Source organism: Lepidochelys kempii, chromosome 15 (genome assembly GCF_965140285.1).
Source record: "Lepidochelys kempii isolate rLepKem1 chromosome 15, rLepKem1.hap1, whole genome shotgun sequence".
NCBI classification, from domain to species: domain Eukaryota; kingdom Metazoa; phylum Chordata; order Testudines; family Cheloniidae; genus Lepidochelys; species Lepidochelys kempii.
In genome coordinates, this window is record NC_136394.1 from 18,621,364 (window position 1) to 18,641,269 (window position 19,906).

The window sequence follows — 19,906 nt, forward strand, 5'->3', positions numbered from 1 at the left end:
TATTTTGTTTGTTTGTATTGGGAGGGGGGAATTCTTGCTCTCTTTGGGGATGTAAATGCCATTTCTTATAGTAAGCATCCATGTCAGTTTCCCTTTAGTGATCCCTTTCTTGAGAAGATCCAGTCAAGCAGAATTTGAGGAGGGCTAATTCAGGAGTAAAAGGGAACATGGTAAAGTATTCATGGGTAAGAGTCTCAAGTGGTGTCAATCAGACCCAGGTATTGTTTGTTTTGTATCCCCATCTCTTCCTCGAGACATGGAGACACCGGAGATTTATATCATTGTACATTTTTCATGCCGACTCTGATAAAAGTACATGCACAGTTAAGCATTGTATATGAAACGTATGTGATGCAGTTTGAGGCAGAATGCGAAAGGAGAACGCTGTATCCAAATGACAGAGAAGGGGGAATTCAGGCAAGACAGAATGGCTTGCAAATCATTTCAAGTATTATGAAATTATTCACTGAATCTGTACAGTAATTATAAGTTTCCATTAGTCAATTCTGAGCACATTTTTAATGAAATGAGGGTCTGGACAAAGTAATAATGTTGATTGTCCTTACACCCTTAAATGAAAGCAAAATCCCTATTTTTCAGATTTTTTTTGGCACATGTTCGATTGCTTTGCTTCCCTCTGTCTTATCTCTCCCTCTGTCTCGCCTAATGAATCTATATGCATTGCTGGAAATGGGATTTGGTGTGCATACTCAGATTAAAGATAACCACATCTGGTCAGAGAGTGTGTGTTACCCTCTGTGGCAACTCACTTTATTGCACACAGCATCCAATGGCAAAATTCTGACAAGGTCAGTAACTAGGGTGCCCAGGGAGGTTACATATTCATATTTAAATCTTCAATGTGTTGCAAGTTTATGCATTTTTCTTTAAATCAGCTAGGGCCACTCAATAAAAGATGGTTGTTTTAGCAATTCCAAGGTTTATATACATTATCTTAACACAGAATTTTTTTTCCTCCAAAGCAATCCTAGTAAAAGCCCCCTCCAGCATGAACAGCCATCTACAGTGTCCACAACAAGGCAAGCACAGGAATTATCCGGGGTTCCACCAGCCTATAGTCTTCAAACGCATTTGCTTCCAGAGTCTCTCTCAATCTTACAATGTGCTTGCAATAGTGAAGGAGACACTGATCTGTGTGGCCTTTCCACTCTCCTCTTTAGATCTACCATATATATTTCCTGCTTTTTTATAAAGCATCGGCAGAAAAAATAAAAATAAAAAACAAATAGAGGAAAACTCATCAACCCCAGACAGCCAGAAGTTAGAAGTAGTTCAGACACTCACCATCAAAATCACCCAAACAAGAAAATCCATCCTATTTCCTTGCTTTGAAAATAACAAAACAAAAAGTGCGCAAAAGGCAGCAAAAGCCACCTGTTTTCAGAGCAGTTAAATAGCATGCAAGATCTGTCCTTCCAAGAGGCTTCTTACCCATCCCACAACCTCCCTCATCTCTTCCCAGCCTTGGAAATAACGCTACCTGGCACCAGAAGTGGAAGGTTAATTATAATTATATATGATCATTCATCACTATTCAAGTGGATGCTCTAATGTTAGAAGTCAACCTGAATATATGGCTACGAATAAGGTTTCACCCATCTTTTTGCAAACTCAGCTCACTCCTGACATCTCTATAACTGGGAATGTGGGAATAACCAAGCGGGGATCGTAGATCAGGAGGTTTATCTTAGCAAAACGGAATCTGTTTAATACAGAGCCATTTTCACAGCATGTTTTTCCTCTTACTAGCTTCCTGTCTTTAAAGCATTTTGAACATGAGGGTCACAAGGCTCCCAGTTGTCCAAGTAGCTAAATCCTGAACAGAGTAAAGGAGGACACTTCAAGGTGTTAGAAGTAGGATTGCTTGTATTTCCCCTGCAAAGGCAAACAAGTTAAGCAGTGTGGACAGAGTGACTCCACAAAAGAGAAGAGAAACCAAGGTCAAAAGAAAATACACAACAAGCTGGGATGGGAGAGGGGAAAAAATGAGACAGATGCAAAATAAGCATTCAAAAAACAGCAGGCTACCTCGCTAACTCTAAATGTAAGCACATGCAGGGAAAGAAGAGTTTACATCTTCCCCAATTTGTTACCAGAATATTTTTATATTTTGCATGATTTTCATATAATTCTCTCACCTCTCCTTATGATAATTCATTTCAGTCCTGGCCCAATGCATGAGGTAAATTCCTACAATACCTGTATGAGGAAGACAGCCAGGTTTGCAAAGTTCTACTAGGCAGATTTCAAATTCAGCTCCTTTCTACTAAAATTAGGATATATACAATAAGGCATATATTTATTTCTATAATGCTTTCCAAGTAGGTGTGAACCTTTATTAGTCATAAAGTAATAATATCCAAACAGTATCCAACCATGGGTCAAAAAGTATGTTTAGCTGAGCAAAATCCATTTTTCAAAATCTGAATTTTTCAACAGCACAAATGATTTACCATTAAACACATTTTAATCACATGCCAGTCTTTCCCACTTCTGACTCCAATCTATAATGAAAACCACAGAATACGGACTACTTTCTGAACATTTTCTTTAATTTTTAAAAAAGTCAGTACATTAACCATGCACATGCACCTCTTTGTGGATCCGTTCAATTTGCTTCATTACTATTTTTGATACTTACAATGAACTTTCCATAAGGGTTATAACTATAAGTCCACTCTACTGAACTATCAAAACTCATGATTAAATTCCATCAGTGCCCAGAGGTTTTTAATAACTAAAAGAAAAAGTGTGTGCATTGAGGTCAACTGTTATATAATCCACGTGAGACAGGAGGACAAAAGCCTTTAACATCATAAAGGAGAAGTGACAACAAGGTTAGGGCCTAAATATTAAGTCTTTATTTATAGGAAAACGTTGGCATGATCACCAATTCACAGAGGTTTATTTGATGGGATTTAAACATTCTTAGGGCCTGAGAATTAGGAAGTGAAATGCCCATAATCTGAAGTGGAACTGAGCAGCATTTCAATGTTCAGGCTGAATAAAATGGGAAAAGGTACAAAGACTAAATGGCTTAACATACAGATATTTAAAGTTCACTCAGCTTTGAAGCCTGACAGTGTGTTTTATTAAAAAGGACTACAGTTAAAAAAACAAAAAAACAAAACACAACACAGTATACTGACACAAACATTTCACCCTTTAATGCAGCTGTAGCCCAAATTCTTACCTTCCTGGAAACATTTCAACCATGGGGGGGGCTAGGAAAGCACTCTTTATATTTGCATTTGGGGGTACTTAAGAAATGTGTTAATGATGTGGAGTTAATTTGTTGGTCAGGAAAATATCGGGCTAATTTCTACTCATTTTGTCAGCTCGGGAACACATTACAGTACTCAACTTCAATCTATCAGTGTGGGGTTTACTTTTATAAAGGGCTTGATCACCAGGAAGAGAAAGACAACACAACAAGAAGAGACAACAAAAACCAAGTATGTTACTATTTCCGGGACCATAAAAACAGTGCAAGCTGTCATCCTCTGAAGACACATCAATCTGTTTGTCTAATGCTGGGGGGGAAACGCACTCATGTGACGCTATGCTTGTTGCCAGTGCAGTGAGGCCAACTGTACAGAAAGATTAACCCTTTCCTACCCAGAAATACCAGACACATCCAAGTATTTTCCAGTAGAATGCCAAAATGGCCATCATCCTTTAAAATAGACACATTCTGTTCACCTCTTTATTCTCATCTGCATGCTCTCTCATGCTTCATTTGCTGCCTCAGTCCTAAAACTGCTATGCCTGCAACATGACGCAGAGATACACTGAAGCAATCAGATTTTGCTTGTGCTCTGAACCTAAGAAATTTAATACTATGAAATTACCCTCTTGTGAGTGTATTTGCTTCAGATATATGAATATACATACATGACTGGGATTTTTACATAGAGATATAGGAAAACAATGTGTCCCCCTCTCCCCCATATATTGTTTCTGGAACAGGCATCTAATTTCTTCTGAATATTTTCTCCTGTTCAGTCGAGTTCATTTTCCCAACGCACTTTTCCCCCTAATTAATCTGCATGGTAATAAATGGTCATAAGGCTGAAAGGTTTAGTAGCGTCGAGAGAAACCCACAGAAGTTGAGATGCTGTATCCAGTACTACAGAACACTCCATCCAATGAGCTGCACAAACACCTATTAACCTCAGAAAACAACCCTGAGAGGCCGAAATTATCACCACCACTTTACAAATGAGAGAGAGTTACATGACTTCCTCTCTTCTACCCACCAAGGGCATAGAAGACATCAGTGGCAGAGTCTCCTGACTTCTAGCTCCCGTTCTTCCTGCTTCTGGCCAGACAGGAAATATCGCAAAAAAACAGCAAAACACAAGCCAGCCTCATGGTATTTAAAGTTCCAGCTGAATATTTCCTGGACTTCTTGACATCTTGGCTTCAGTTTGGTTCAAGTCTGGAAATGGCCCACCTTGATTATCATGCACATTGTAGGGAGAGTGGTCACTTTGGATGAGCTATTACCAGCAGGATAGTGAGTTTGTGTGTGTGGTTTTTGGAGGGGGGTGAGGGGGTGAGAGAACCTGGATTTGTGCAGGAAATGGCCCACCTTGATTACCATGCACATTGTGTAGAGAGTTGTCACTTTGGATGGGCTATTACCAGCAGGAGAGTGAGTTTGTGTGTGGGGGGGTGGAGGGTGAGAAAACCTGGATTTGTGCTGGAAATGGCCCAACTTGATGATCACTTTAGATAAGCTATTACCAGCAGGACAGTGGGGTGGGAGGAGGTATTGTTTCACGATCTCTGTGTGTATATAAAGTCTACTGCAGTTTCCACGGTATGCATCCGATGAAGTGAGCTGTAGCTCACGAAAGCTCATGCTCAAATAAATTGGTTAGTCTCTAAGGTGCCACAAGTCCTCCTTTTCTTTTTGTTCAAGTCTTAGACATACATTGGGCTCATTTATTTTTACTGTATTCATATTGGTTTATTTCTAATGATCATTAAACAAATTGTTATTCCTTTATCCTCCAGCGGGTTCTATCTGCAAACCTACAACTAGCTTTATAACACTGCAGGAAGTGAGAACAGTAAAACCTGCTGGTTGGTACATATATGTAATAAGGAAAGAAAACAGCACTCTCTACAGATTCAACTACTATTCAAGAATCTCAATAATCCAGTTGTAGATGGCTAGTTACATTATAGTTAAGAAAACACAAATGCCTACTCCAGCGCTGCAAAGGGTTTAGAGCAATCCTTCTCCTGTCCTTATCTGATTTTTTTTTAAAATCCCAAAGAGAATACAAAGAAATATTACAAATGTTGTCCTGAAGAGTGTAAGAGCCGTATCTTTGGGTGTGTTTATGCAGTGCCTGGCGCAATGGAGCATTGGTCCCGACTGTGGACCTTGAGTATCTCAGTAACATTAAATATGTCATCACAGTTGTATCTAGCAGACCTCCACATGGAAATATAGCATCTGTAACTTAATCTGACAGTCTATCAGTGATGCACATAATTCCTAAGCCTAAAGGCCCCATAACCATTTCCTCTTCCCCTCAAAATAAAATTCAGGGCCCCATATTTGTCAAATGCTTATTAACTAATCAAAATTCCACACTTCCCCTTTCTAAATTTTTCAGCTGTTGATTTGAGGGCTCTTGCTGCCCTTATCAGCTTTTATTTTAGCAGCTGCACAGTGGCTTGAGTGATATATGTTGACCAGAACACAGTGACAATCAACCGAGACGATAAATGTCTTAAGGGGGAGTTCAGGGCATCCTCACCTGGAAATCAGGGAATAAGTGCCTGTTTATGAGATAGCATCATATCCTCTGAAACCTATCTAGCACGTTCAGAGGAAAAAACCAAGAGACTCCTCTTCCAAATTAGTAGTAGCACATCTTTAAGATCAAGCAGGTCAACCCTAGCAGGGACTGTGTAAGAAATAGGAAATAGGATGGAGTTTCAGAAAGAAAAATTCCATACTTTCCCACCCCCACAAATTTTGGAGCACAGACTGGGTATTGGGCGGGGGGGGAGGTCCTCTGGGAATTCCCCACAAGACTCCCTGAAGACTGGACCCCCGTATGCATGTGCTGGTCCTACATCTTCATCTAAAAACTGGACTACTGATCCAATGTAAAAATCTCTAAGCAAGTCTTACCAATAGAACTTTTGTTATTGGCCCTAACTTCCTCATTTGGAATTAGCAGGAGCCTAACTCCTGCATAGCTAATACAGCCACCATAAGAACAAGTAGTTTGTAATAAGATGAGACTTGCCCCAAAGCTGTATGAGAAATAAATGGCTAGAAACAGACGCACAAAGATAACATCGAGTCCACATTTTAGGAGGAGTAAGCAAACGTGCTAGGTAATCTCACAAATTTAGTACTTCTAAGTTAGTACTTAGCAATGAAGGAGGACGAAGCGCAGAACCCAAAAACATCTCATCTGGAAATAGTTCGTGTAAGTGGTGGTTTATTTAAAAATACTGAGTTCAGAAATAACCGTTTGGCATCCTATTAAACAGTAACATGTTTAGGACTTTATTTGAAGACAGTTTGTGGGTGAGTTGTACTGTATACACAGCAACCCACTCCCTACTGCTTATATTGCAGCATAAACTCTAGAGATGGCACTCATTTACCTCCCAAAAGCCTCACCCCCACGCTGCAAAAGGAACTTTGCTTGATGTTAGGGAGCAAGGCTTTGGAAAGCTTGTTCACCTAGCAGCTGCTGTGTAGCTCATCCCTTCCTTGCAGGAAGCCGGCTCAAATAAATTGGTTAGTCTCTAAGGGGCCACAAGTCCTCCTTTTCTTTTTGCGAATACAGACTAACACGACTGTTACTCTGAAACCTACTTTACTTGCATCAATCTTCCTGGAATCAGTGCTAAGATATCCCCATGTAAACGTGTTATTGCATCAGCAAGTCTCAAATTGTTACATCTTAAGGGGTACTAAGACGCTCAGAATGGAAGAACTGATAGAAAACAATCTCTTTCGAGATGGAGACTTGCAAAAGCAACCATGCTTAAGAAATTTTACTGTTTAGTACTGTTGGGACAGGTCTGCCAAATACACTTCCCCTCTCGCACACATACCACACCAGGGGGCTGCAGCCTGAAGGGAAAACATTAATAGGACTTGGACAAGTTTTTTGATGTAATCAACAACATTCCCATGTGTGCCTTATAATGAATCTGCAGACATGTGTAGAGTTTGATGGATGAGCTGATAGCAAGCAAGTTATGGAATCCATCTGTCTGGAAAGCCATTGTTATTTTCAGCTAAAATCACATTAGTAATATTAAATCACAACTTGCTATTTAGCTTTCAACCAGAATGTCAGAATAAATGGTATGCCTTTTTCCTGGAGAGGAGTCTGCAAAAGGCATTTGTTGCTTTTAATGTTCACTGGTGTACACAACAGCATGCATTGAATGTAATTAAAGGTGTTTTGGGTTTTTTTTTTTTTTTTTTAATGTTCTGGGTTTTTGGTAAGTTTGAGAAAAACAGAAGGGGACTATCTTGCTTCATAGTGCATTGGTCTCCCTTGAGATTTGAACTGCATGAGAGCGCTATCCAATGAACACAGGAGTGACTTCTGCTATGAGAAGCAAGACTGCGGATCAGGAGTACTGTGGAGGGAAAGCAGAGACCCACAAAAAATTCAGTACCCCATCTTGGATGGACTGAATAGCCTGTTTCCTTGGCTCTAGGAGGAAAGGTACCAGGTGGCCAAGGGAGAGCCGTCACTTGCACACTTCAGTTCATCTTTTGGGAAAATACATACATTTTATAAGTGCAGTACATTCTATAGAATTTGTACACTGTATCAGCAAGAGATTGACTTTCAGAATTTGCTATAGTCCATGTGAGAGGGGTGTAACAGTGACCTAGAGAAAAAAGCCATTGGGGGATCAAGATCTTTCTGTGTGTAGCTACACAGGAGGATTCAACCTTTGCTTCCAGCTTTTTCCAGAGCCTTATGAATTCAGATAAGTAACATCGAGGTTCAAGATACTAGAATGATGAGCAAGAGGTCCGAAATAATAGACATATACGTCCAGTGACATGGCACTCCCTCCACGAAATGAGAAACATTTATCTGGAGTTGCAGAGCTATTCCAGTGTGCTAGGCATTGTTCACACACATACCACAACATATCCCCTGATCTGAGAAGTATTCCCTCACATTCTCCAGCATAAGGGAATGATGAATATTGCTGAATAGTCACTGAAGTCAACTGAGCTATTCACCAAATCACACGAGCTGAGAATCTGTCCTCCCCATGTGGTAGCCAAGGATGATTATACAGAGTTTATACGTGGGTAAAGTGAAGCACAGATGTTAAATGACTTGCTCAAAGCTCAGACAGGAAATTAGTGGCAGAGTCAGAAAAACAACCCAGATATCTAGATTTCCGGTCCCCCTGCTAACCACTAGACCACAACACTACTGTTATAGTTCAATATTACAATAAATGAATATTTTGTACTGTAGTTCATCGTTTAGAGCATATTCTCAGCTTGGTAGTGAAAACAATTCATTTAAGTTTTTAAAACACATTTCAATTAAGCTGAAAATAAATCTGAAAGATAGCATTGTAACATCCACCTATAACACAAGCAATTCCCTCCTTCCCGCCCTCTCCAAATTCATTAAGCCCTCTTGATAAGAGCAATTACTGGGCTTTTAGACACTGTGAAAAAGCAACTGGAAAAGATGGTGACAAATTTTGTCCCTCTCTTTATGCATGTGGGTTTTTTTTTATTTTTTTAGTTTTGCCATGAGGTCTTGTATGTCTCTTTCAATAATCATATAATTATATGATTCCTAAAATACATACTGGCAACATTTCAGGGGATTTTAGTCATTACAGGTGACAAGACTCTTCTTTCATATCTAATATGCATGAGGATTTATTTCCACTTCATTCACGGAAGGTTTTGGATAGCCCCCCCAAAACTAAAGACTCTGGGGACAGTTTGGTGGGGGACCCGGGGTTGAACCCCTTCCATTAATACATTGAATTGCATAGAAAAACAACCACAGTGAAACTAAATTGGAATGAAGCTGCTTTTTTTTTTTTTTTTAATTAATTGGCCCATCATTTTTCTGAGGCTTCATGTCCAACTTTTTTCACATTATTTAATTTTACAATCTGAAAGAAATGTCAAGCATCCATCAAAAACTAAGGATGCTGCAATTATATTTCTCCCAATGGCTGCAAGTTATTAACAAGCTGTCAAAACACCATAATTATTTTATTTCAGGTTTGACTGATTCTATAAACACCTCTTCACTCCATACTATCTTTAGTGTCTCTCTCCCCCTGTGCATGAGGTCTGGATAGATTCTATAAAAGAAGCTGCACACCCAGTAAAACATTCACACACAAAAAATGCATTCATGATTCCAAGTCAAAGGTATTTATTAGCCAAAATTTACCAGCAGTCAAAGGATAAAACAGCCACCCCACAAAAAATGCTTTAGCTTTGTAGTGTATAACAAAAACACTGCCGTTAACCCACAGTTTTAACAACAGCAGGGAGTAACCAAACTGCAGCCCTTCTGTAGGTCATAAGGCAATTACTGCAATCTAAATTATCCATATATTTCCCCCTGCATGGGCCACCCACCTCCTCTCAAGCTAAGTACTTTCTCATTACACAGGGGTTACTAGTTTGTGGATATGCTTGGGGGAAAAACTGCCCTGATATTAAATAAAAATAAATGAACAGTAGTCTTCTTGTTTGTCATCTATGAAGAAAGTTTGGTCGGGGGGACAAGAGTTCTGTGATAACCAGTCACTAACACTAAATTTCATACTCAGCAGACTCCAAGGTGCACCTGAACATACCAAAGAGACTTCCTGCACACATCTCATTCAAAATTCGGACAGAAAAAGCCATCTCTCTATAGCCCCTTTGCAAAGCATGTCCAGGACATAACAGAACAAAATGAAGTACAGGCCTGTTGACAGTGACCCACAGTCCCCTAAAATAGAATGTTTGACTTCAAATTGCTATCTTTTATGTAGCATGTTGCTGATGTAACTGTACATAGCTCATAAAAGATTTTAAAGCTTTTCATTGAACACAAAGAGACAGACAGGAATGGTGCCATCAGCCCATGTTTTCGCAGCCAATGGCTCTGGGAATCATTCTGATCCCTCCAATCCCCTTATCCATGCCGAGCACTGACCTTGCAGATGCAACTGCTGTTCAAGTTAGTCTTTCCGGCTTGGAGCAAAACGGAACTACAAATGACACAGGCTACGTCTACCTTGAACGACTCAGGAGAGCTGTACACGCACCTGCTTTAGTAAGTGTGTAGGGTCGTTAAGGGTGCCTAAAGTCTTGCTTCTGTGGCAGTTCATTTGAAATAATTAATGAACATGTGAGGTGACTTATGCCAGCCTCTGCTGTTCCCAGCCCACTCCCACTCCTCTTCCTTCCTTCTCCTACGGTACCCAAAAGATCTGGTTGTTTTTCCCACTACTATTTTACTTCCCTGCATTACTGGATGACCCCTGCCCCCAGCAATGCTCTGCAGAGTCCATGACAGTCAGCCTCTCTGAGTCCTTGAAATCTTCTGCCTTCCCCTACCCACACCCTTCCCCATACTCTCCACAGAGCTTGAAATATCTCCCCACCCAACATTGCCCCGGCCAGACTCAGCTTTGCTTGCACTAATTCACGACCGGTACAACAACACTGGAAATTGTAGCATAGAGAGGTCCCAGCTCTTTTTACCCATCTGTCAGCTAGCCCTGTTCAGAACAGGGTAAAGATCCTTGAGGTCAGTATACATGCCAGCTTTCACCATGCAAGCACAAATAGAGTTGAACTGGTGATGCATGACAGGTGCCACTGTTGCCCACGCAGACAGCCTTTAAAGTTAAGTCACCCAAGACAGACTCTCATTTTAACATAAGCCTAATTTTTTTTTCCTCGTAAAAGCATTTTGAATTAATAGCATGAAGACTGATTCTCCTTTCAGCATTTGAATGGTATTAACAACAACAGCTCATTTGTTTTGGGAAAGAAACAACTTTTTAAAGAGAGAGAACGTACCCAATAAAGCAGAACTCAGACGCCTCACTGTGTGTAAGCAGCCCTGCTGAAACAGTCAACACCCCTCTGTACTACAGCCAAGCCAAGAAACAGTTAAATAGCAACAGCCACTTCACCTTCATAAAACTCTTTCATATCTTTACTGTGATTAAACTAGAGGCTTTGAAGTGCAATGCATTGAAAACTGTTCTCACTTACAGCAAGATGTTCACGTACAATAGATACCAGGATGCAAGGCTTCCCTACTGTATTTCAAAGCTTTATTTAAAAAGTCACTGAGCTTGATTTAAGAGCTCATCCCATGTTTCAGTTTTGCTGATACACAACTTGCTCTGAGCAATGCACAAATATTGACTGCCACACTAAGGATACCCGAACAAAGTTCCCCCTCTCCTAAATCACCGTGACAAAGAATGATTTTTAGAAAAAGCTGAACAGTCTTTCTACAGCAATCTTTATCCAAAGGATTCACTTTAGAATCTACATGCATGCAACAACCACCACCAAGTGCAGCAAACTCCACACACCCTACAATGGAGTAGAAAGTATAAATTTTGGTCAAAAACAGCAAGATAAATCCCTAAATTTAAATTCACTGGAATAAGCTATAAGCAACTTCATAACAGTACAACTATGTCTACTACAGGACTGTATCACTTTAAATATATCAGTTTCTAAATTTATATACTTAGTGTGGTACAAAACATCTGTGTCAACCAACTCTGACACAGAGCAAGCCAGAATTCAGTTTAAGAAAATTTCAGGCCGAGAGGGCTAATGTTGCTCTAAATACCCTCAGAATTTTACCTTATCCTTTTCCTGAACACATCATTATGAGACAGAGTTTCTCTCATTTCTTTGAGATAGCCAAGATAAATGGTAAAACTGGTCTTTCATTAGCATACAGGTTTCATAGTAACCACCATGTTAGTCTGTATTCGCAAAAAGAAAAGGAGTACTTGTGGCACCTTAGAGACTAACCAATTTATTTGAGCATAAGCTTTCGTGAGCTATAGCTCACTTCATCGGATGCATACTGTGGAAACTGCAGAAGACATTATACACACAGAGACCATGAAACAATACCTCCTCCCAACCCACTCTCCTGCTGGTAATAGCTTATCTAAAGTGATCACTCTCCTTACAATGTGTATGATAATCAAGTTGGACCATTTCCAGCACAAATCCAGGTTTTCTCACCCTCCAACCCCCCCACACACAAACTCACTCTCCTGCTGGTAATAGCTTATCCAAAGTGACCACTCTCCTTACAATGTGTATGAAAATCAAGGTGGGCCATTTCCAGCACAAATCCAGGTTTTCTCACCCCCCCCCCCATACACACGTATTATTTCATGGTCTCTGTGTATATAATGTCTTCTGCAGTTTCCACAGTATGCATCTGATGAAGTGAGCTGTAGCTCACAAAAGCTTATGCTCAAATAAATTGGTTAGTCTCTAAGGTGCCACAAGTCCTCCTTTTCCATTAGCATACAGGGAGCAACAATATAGATTTTACTGGTCCCTTCATTACAAGTCAAATGCATATTAACTGGAACTAGTAAAGATCTATTTTTTTTTTAAATGGGATGCTGTCAGGCATTTTTAAAAAATATATTTTTATAAAACATCCTTTCCTGAGCTACACACACATCACCTTAGACTATTATATGCTAAATAATTTAAAATCACAGTTACCTTTCACTACTTATGCAGTTTAAATTTGATTTTTCCTTTGTTTGGAGGAGTTTTCCTTTGTTTGGTGAACTGATTTTTGTTTAAAGTCTATTCCAGTCAACGTTACGTATGTTCTTTCGCACCAGGTAGAATACCGAAGCGTTCTTGTTGTGAACTCCGCAAGAGAACATTTGTAACTTTCTAAGGGAATTTTTTTTAAAAAAGAAAATATGCATTGAAACTTTTTCCATTCGTCTTAGGTTGTGTGAAAGGGACTGTCACGTTGAATTTGGACCATACACACAGCAAAGTGCAGAACTCAGTGTATCTGCCTCACAAGGATAAAACTGACTCTGCGGCATTTTGTAGCTTCTGTTTCAAAGAATATGAAAAATTTCAAAACCTGATGCTCACCTCAATAAGCCATCTCTTTCTCTGATGAATCTACAAATACAGTAAGTAGCACATACCCAGGTAATACCATAAAACTAACATGATCCATATATGCACCACTGCTTTCATGGAGCAGTCACACCCCATTACAATACACAATCACTCCTGTTGAATGACACACTCATATGCAACAGTATGTCCGTTGATTTCACTGTGTATAGCCAGGTCCACTGAGGAGGTACAGAGTCCCAATAGGGACTGCAGAGCTTGATTCTTACTCATTTCTAGCTCCAAATCATAATTAGGTTTGTACAGAGTCTAAGGGCTTGCCTATGCTGCTCCGCTATAGTGCTTAGTGAAGATGCTACTTATGCCAACGGGAGAGCTTCTCCTGTAGGCGTAGTTACTCCACCTCCCTGAGAGGCAGTAACTACTTCAATGGGAGAAGCGTTGTCTACTGCTGGTATAACTGTGTCGCTTCAGGATGTGGATTTTTCACACCCATCAGGGATATAGTTATACCAAAAATAAGGTCATGGTGTAGACCAGGGCTACATTCCCCCATGTACTATTCAGAATGCATAAAGTTAAGTGCATGCTTAAGTCCTTCCAGAATTGGAGCCTACATTTTTAAAATTTATTTATTTATTTATTGAGATCCAGTATTAACTAGACACCCATTTTTTACAAAATGAAAGTGCACAAAAAGACAAAATGCTTCAAGAGAGGAAGTTACAAATAATGCTACCCTAATAGACTGACTGTACCCATATTTCAGTTCACAAGTTTCAAGGGGGAAAAAAAACAAAAAAACCAAACCAGCATTTCAGCGTGCAAAATTTATGTCAGCCGAATTTCTGATGGGCACCTTAAAGAAGCCTATCAAGAAATAATTATAATAAAATCTATGCTCTCTTTTGATTACTTTATGTCGTCTAAATATTACTTGAAAGCATTTTGCTTTCAAAGGGATTTTTTTTCCTTGCTTGCGGCAGACATTCATTGAGACCACTCATCCCTTAACGGAAGGGGCAGAAGTGCTAAATCTTTAATGAAGTCATCTCTTCTCCAAAGAATGGGCTAGTTAGTTGAGTTAAACAGGTGCTTATAACCCCTCTCCCCAAACTGCAGTAAGTTTGTTTAAAAATGTGGTCCCCTCTCTGCTGCTCATGCTCATTTTACTAGCTCTATAGTCACCTCAGAGTTTTCCCAGGTGGACAAGATCTAATGTAAAAAATAAGCACAAGAAAATATCTTTGGCCTCCTTTTACGTCATAAAGGTGCAAGAAGGCACAAGCTCATTATTCCACCTTTACAGGTCATCTTTCATTGATTTATATATTGCTCTATGGACTGTCACAACGGGCTTGCACAGATCAAAATAAAAAAAAGTTGTCAGCATCTGTTAAATTTTAAAAAAATCCAAAGCTAATCTGACTAATAGTATCAGACAGTGAAATCTTATCTGTGCCATCAACACACAATTTCCCTGAGCGACATTTACTTTAGCTTGCAATGGTATAAAATAGCTTTCATCGAAGAACTTTAAGCACAGAATGGGGTTCCTATGGAGCTGGGTGTTCAGCACTTCAGTTTTTGCAATTTGAAAATAGTCCAAAAGGATCAGTTATCGAAATGGCAGAAACCAAACTGTCTTCTATGTCAAAACGTTACACGCATGTTCCCAGAACTTGAGTTGGAACAGCATGCTGCATGGTAACATCCAAATGTGCTCATGTAATCCATCCCACTTTGCTTTTACAATTCCTATCCTAGTAACATCACCAAAGAAAGCTACGTATTAGAGCAAGGCTTGACATGGGAATTGCAGAAGCAAAGTGGGGGTGCTGATTTCCATAACAATAATCCAACTCTTCTTTCAGATCACAGCTACTTCATGGCAAGACTAGCGTCCAAGTTCTGTTGGAAAAATTAAGCATTTGGGTGAGTTTCTGAGTGAACTTGAAACTAACTACAGCTGTCCACTTTTTACATATATTAGCAATATCGGTTCATCCTTTTGTATTTTTAAATCCATGGAAGAGAAATTATAATTAAAGCAGATTTTTAGTATTCATCTGCAAAAAGCAATTAACAGCCATAATTAACCTGCTTTTTTTAATCTTGAAAAGCACACTGCTATGAAAACAGATAATCGAAGACTACTAATAAGTCTGCAGTTAAATCAAAAGTCTAAAGCATCTGAAGTGGAATCTTTAAAAGTACAAGATTTTTTAGGATCATAATTCCTCAAAAAACTGACTTTATAAATTGTCATTAGGCAATTAAACACTAATGAAAGTACTTTAAATGTTGGGAACCTGCCCTTTTAAACATGAGTGCTGCTTTATGGAAAAGACTTCATTACATCACGTTTGAAAACATACGTAAGATATGATCATAAATCAAAGGTTACACAGCTAGGTCAGTGGAACTAGCACAAAACCTTTGGAACAGGAAGTTAAACGCACTGGTTTTATCATCATTAAAAGATCAGAGCAAAGCACAGCGTACAACACACTCGTGGAAACAGCCTTATCAAGACAGAAGCCGAAGGGAAGACCACGCAATTACAGAGTCTACCCAGAAATTTAGCATCACTACTATACTTTCCAACCTGCTAGTCCGAAGTGCAACCCACAACAAGTAACCACCTGGTATCTCTGTTAGATCCCTTCGGAAAGGAAGGTTTGAGAGAACTAACACAATGTTAACCTCTTCAGGGTAGAGACTATCTACCTCTATGGCCCCAACCCTGCAAACACTTAAGTGCGTGCAGCCTCATGACTTCAGTGGGACTACTAACTTGTGTAAAGTTAAGCAAAAGTCTATGTCTTTTCAGGACTGGGAGCTATGTTTTCGCAACACCTAACACAAAGGAACTCTGATCCCAGCTGGGAGCTACCATAATATAAATAAAAAAATCTTAAATATTTCTTAAAGAGTTCCAGAGCTTTGTAAAGTTGATAATAAAAGCCAAAGAGCACACAGATATAACATTTACAAAAGCTTTGATTGAACAACTAGTCTCAAAGATCTCATTCATTTACATTCTGATGAAGTTCCCTTTTTAGCATTGTTTTTATACTTGAAAGGAACAAGTATGATCAGAGAGACGAGCCCTTAAATACAGACTCATTCATCTGGTTTTTCTCACTGTGATTCACCAATCACCTTCAAGAATAATTAGCAACTTCATCTAAATGAAATGAATAGATACGAAGAGAGAAATACTCACATATCATATCCATTCATTTCAAGATGCTGTTCAAAATTCCCCTCTGTTTTTAAACATCCCCCCAAGGATTTTCTTCATCCTCCTTCACAGACCACCTCTCACTTTTTCTCTCCCTGCTCATATATTACTGATCTCAATCAGATCACCACTGGTGCAAGAACCTTCTTCTCTGCAGCACGGGTCATCTAAATAGCATTCCTGTCGTTTACAATGTAGTTGTAGCCGTGTTGGTCTCAGGATATTAGAGACAAGGTGATCAGATAATATCTTTTATTGGACCAACTTCTGTTGGTGAAAGAGACAAGCTTTTGAGCCATAAGAACTCCATGTGGCTCAAAAGCTTGTCTCTCTCACTTCCTGTAGCTGTCCATCTTATTCTGCCTCCTCACTGACTCTCCCTTTCAGATTAAAACATTTATCTCACTTGCTTTACCTGCTAGTTAAGTCCCTCTACTATTTCTTTTAAACTCTGAAATTCTATTGAATTCTACTTAATAGTTTGTAAGATAAAGCTGCATTTTACCCTGGGTTTGAGGAGAGATTTGTATTGTGGGTGAAGGATATTTAAGTGCAGATGATGAGCTGGGGTAATTTCAGATTCTTATGCACAGAGAAGAACTGATGGTTTGCTACTGCTTTTTGTTTTGATCTTAGTTGGACTGATTTTTTTTTTTTAACATTATCTGCTTTAAGTTCTCTCTTGAGTAAAGGATACCTAGAACTTGGGATTCCTAAAATGAAGCCACAAGTAGATAGACACATGCAGAGACAACATCATCAGGTACCAAATGCCACTGGCAGCATTCTGTAGAGGTTTAATGAAAATTCAAAGCGCTACTTCTTAAAACTTAAAAAAATTAAATGAAACATCATAAAGTAACTAACTCCCTTGTAGGCAACAGCAAAATTAACTCCTGCCGGGTTCAGAGAGCTGGCATCTTCAGTTCAACATACAGGAAGAGTATATATAGCACCTACATTTACAAGAACATAAGGGTAGTGAGAATTTTTTTGAAGTGGGGAAGGGGATTTCACATTATTTGAGATAAAAAGAAAAAGAAAACCTTACATGCTACATACTTTTCTACCATGAGGTTCTCTCTAGCCATATAGCAATCCGATTTCCCAGGGGAAGCCCACAATTTAGCGAGCCTATTTAACCTAATCACAGGTCACTGTAAAACCAAATGAAAAACAACGCAAAGCAGCAATATGAGAAAGGATCATAATGAAGAACTGCCACATACACAAACAACTGCTCCTTTTTTGGCTTAAAAACGAAAAAAATTAGAAGAAGGCAACATATGTGTGCTGAATATGAAATTTAACCTTTATTCTCTTCATTCTCCTCAAATTTTATATGATTTTTATTTAAGCGGCCATCACAGCATCATTTTTGTCAAAATTTATGCACTGTAAAAGATGCTTCTCCTCAAAACCAGCGGAAGACCACCTGTTGTAGTCAAGTACACTACAGAGTATTGCTTTTTAGTATTCTAAATGACCTTACAGATTCAGTAATTTATCTGGGCATATGTTACTTTAAAGCAGTTTTGTCTTGTTAATTCTTTTTGCTTGCTGCTACATCAGAAATCTGCCAGGCATTATCTTTTGACAAAAACAGCACTGCACTTTTGTGAGAAAAATTCTCACAATGCACAGTAAATTTGTGCGTATTACTGGAATTTATTAAATACACAGATCACTAGGGCTTTCAAAATTACCTCACATGTGACACGTCTCCCAGTGCAACACATGAAAGAAACAAGCGAATTCTGCTTACACTATTTATTCTGACGAGCCAATTAAAATCTAAAATGAAGTTCATGTACTCTCTTGCATGTTGATAAAGACTGCAGAAATTGATTGCTTCTGAAATCTCACTTTGGATTCCGAGGGGACTGTCCTATAAAGCATCTTTACCATAGTTCATCCCCAAAACAAAAAGGTTTTCAGGGTTGTGGGGTTGTTGTTGTTTTTAATGTCACAGCTCTTCCTTTGTGCGCGATACTATTGCCCAGTTTAACATCTGGTTGATTTGATGGCTAATCTGGTACCATGTACAAACCATGAAATGCTCCCCCTCCCCTCTTTTGCCCCTGGAGGGACTGTACCATCATTTGAATTATATTTCCCGATAATGTGCTCATCATGGCAGAAAATTTCCCAAAGAAAATGAATTTTACTTTCTTCACTGACAGCTCTGAGAAACTCAGTGGTTTAATTGGACCTATCTGCTGATGTGTGCTTGACAATGAGCATGCCCAGAAAAAAACCAAGACAGGTCTAGACCATCTGTTTTAAAGCAACACAAAGCTGGATAGTTTGCTCATTATCAACTCAGACAGATATGAGTTGGTTTAAGTGTTAAGATATTATCTCACAACAGTTTCTGCTAAAGGCCATAGAACACCACACATCAGTTTATCATAAATCTTTTCTTTTTAAAACATTCCAGCATTTACACATTCAATATTGCTCAGCAGAGACTCAGCCAAATTTTCTTTTTACACGCATTAAAAGTCAGTTTCCCTGAACCAAAATTTTGCCAGCTCAGTCCCACTGTAGATTTACAGGGCACCATGCATTAGAAACATTCGTTCTCAGAACAGGTCCAGATACTGCTGCTGAGCAAGTTGCCCCCTTCCAAACACCATCACCATTTACCCTCCTAGTAATGAATTCCCAAGCAAAATACTCAGGGATTAGGGATAGAGAGGGGAAATTTAGGTCCAAAAGAGGTGGCAGTTTCTCTTAAGTGTAAAAGGATCATCTTTATGGTCCAAAGAAGTTGGTTCTGATCATCAGCTACTTGTTATAACAGACTTTATAAACCCACTGCTAACAAAGTGTGGGTGAGCAGAAAAATCATGGTAGCCACGGGGCCACAAACTATGGGAAAAGGAGCCTGTGTCCCAAGAGATTTGGTCTGGAAATCAGACAGGCTTTTTGGGAAACCTTCTGACAAAATAAGATCTTGATATGTGTGTGTAAACATTAAGAATGCTGTATTGATGTAGGAGAGGGCCAGAGAAACATGTCTAGGATTTTAATTTACTGTAATCCTTGTTAAGAAAGATACTAAAATGGCAGGAAATCCAAAGTATGAATAACCAAATACATTATTCAACGTGCTGTATTAAAAAAATGTGGTCAAGTGAATGAGGACACTATTATTGCTCATATTTATTGAGAACATGGTGAACTATTTTCTTTGATAAATGCCTTTTGATAGAGGTTTTCTCCTACCAACTCAAATTTTCCCATCACACACCCACAAAACAAAAATCAAAAGCCACACAAAGTGCTAGTTTGTCATTGTCCCTCTGAGAATATTAAGTTTCCTGCTTAATTTAGCTCAGACAAGACAAGCAGTATTTGCTCAGCAAATATTGTTTGTGATAAGTTTGACAAGCAATATTTTTGCCAACCTATTAACAGCAAGAAAATATGTACAGTCAATAAGAGATGAAGAATTTGTTCAATTACTTCAAAATTTG

General features: G+C 39.0%; 1 protein-coding gene across 11 annotated transcripts in view; it reads right to left on the reverse strand.

Moving 5' to 3' along the window:
* Positions 1-19,906, reverse strand: part of FBRSL1 (fibrosin like 1) — a 763,476-nt gene that overhangs the window by 742,132 nt on the left and 1,438 nt on the right. The window lies entirely within an intron of this gene.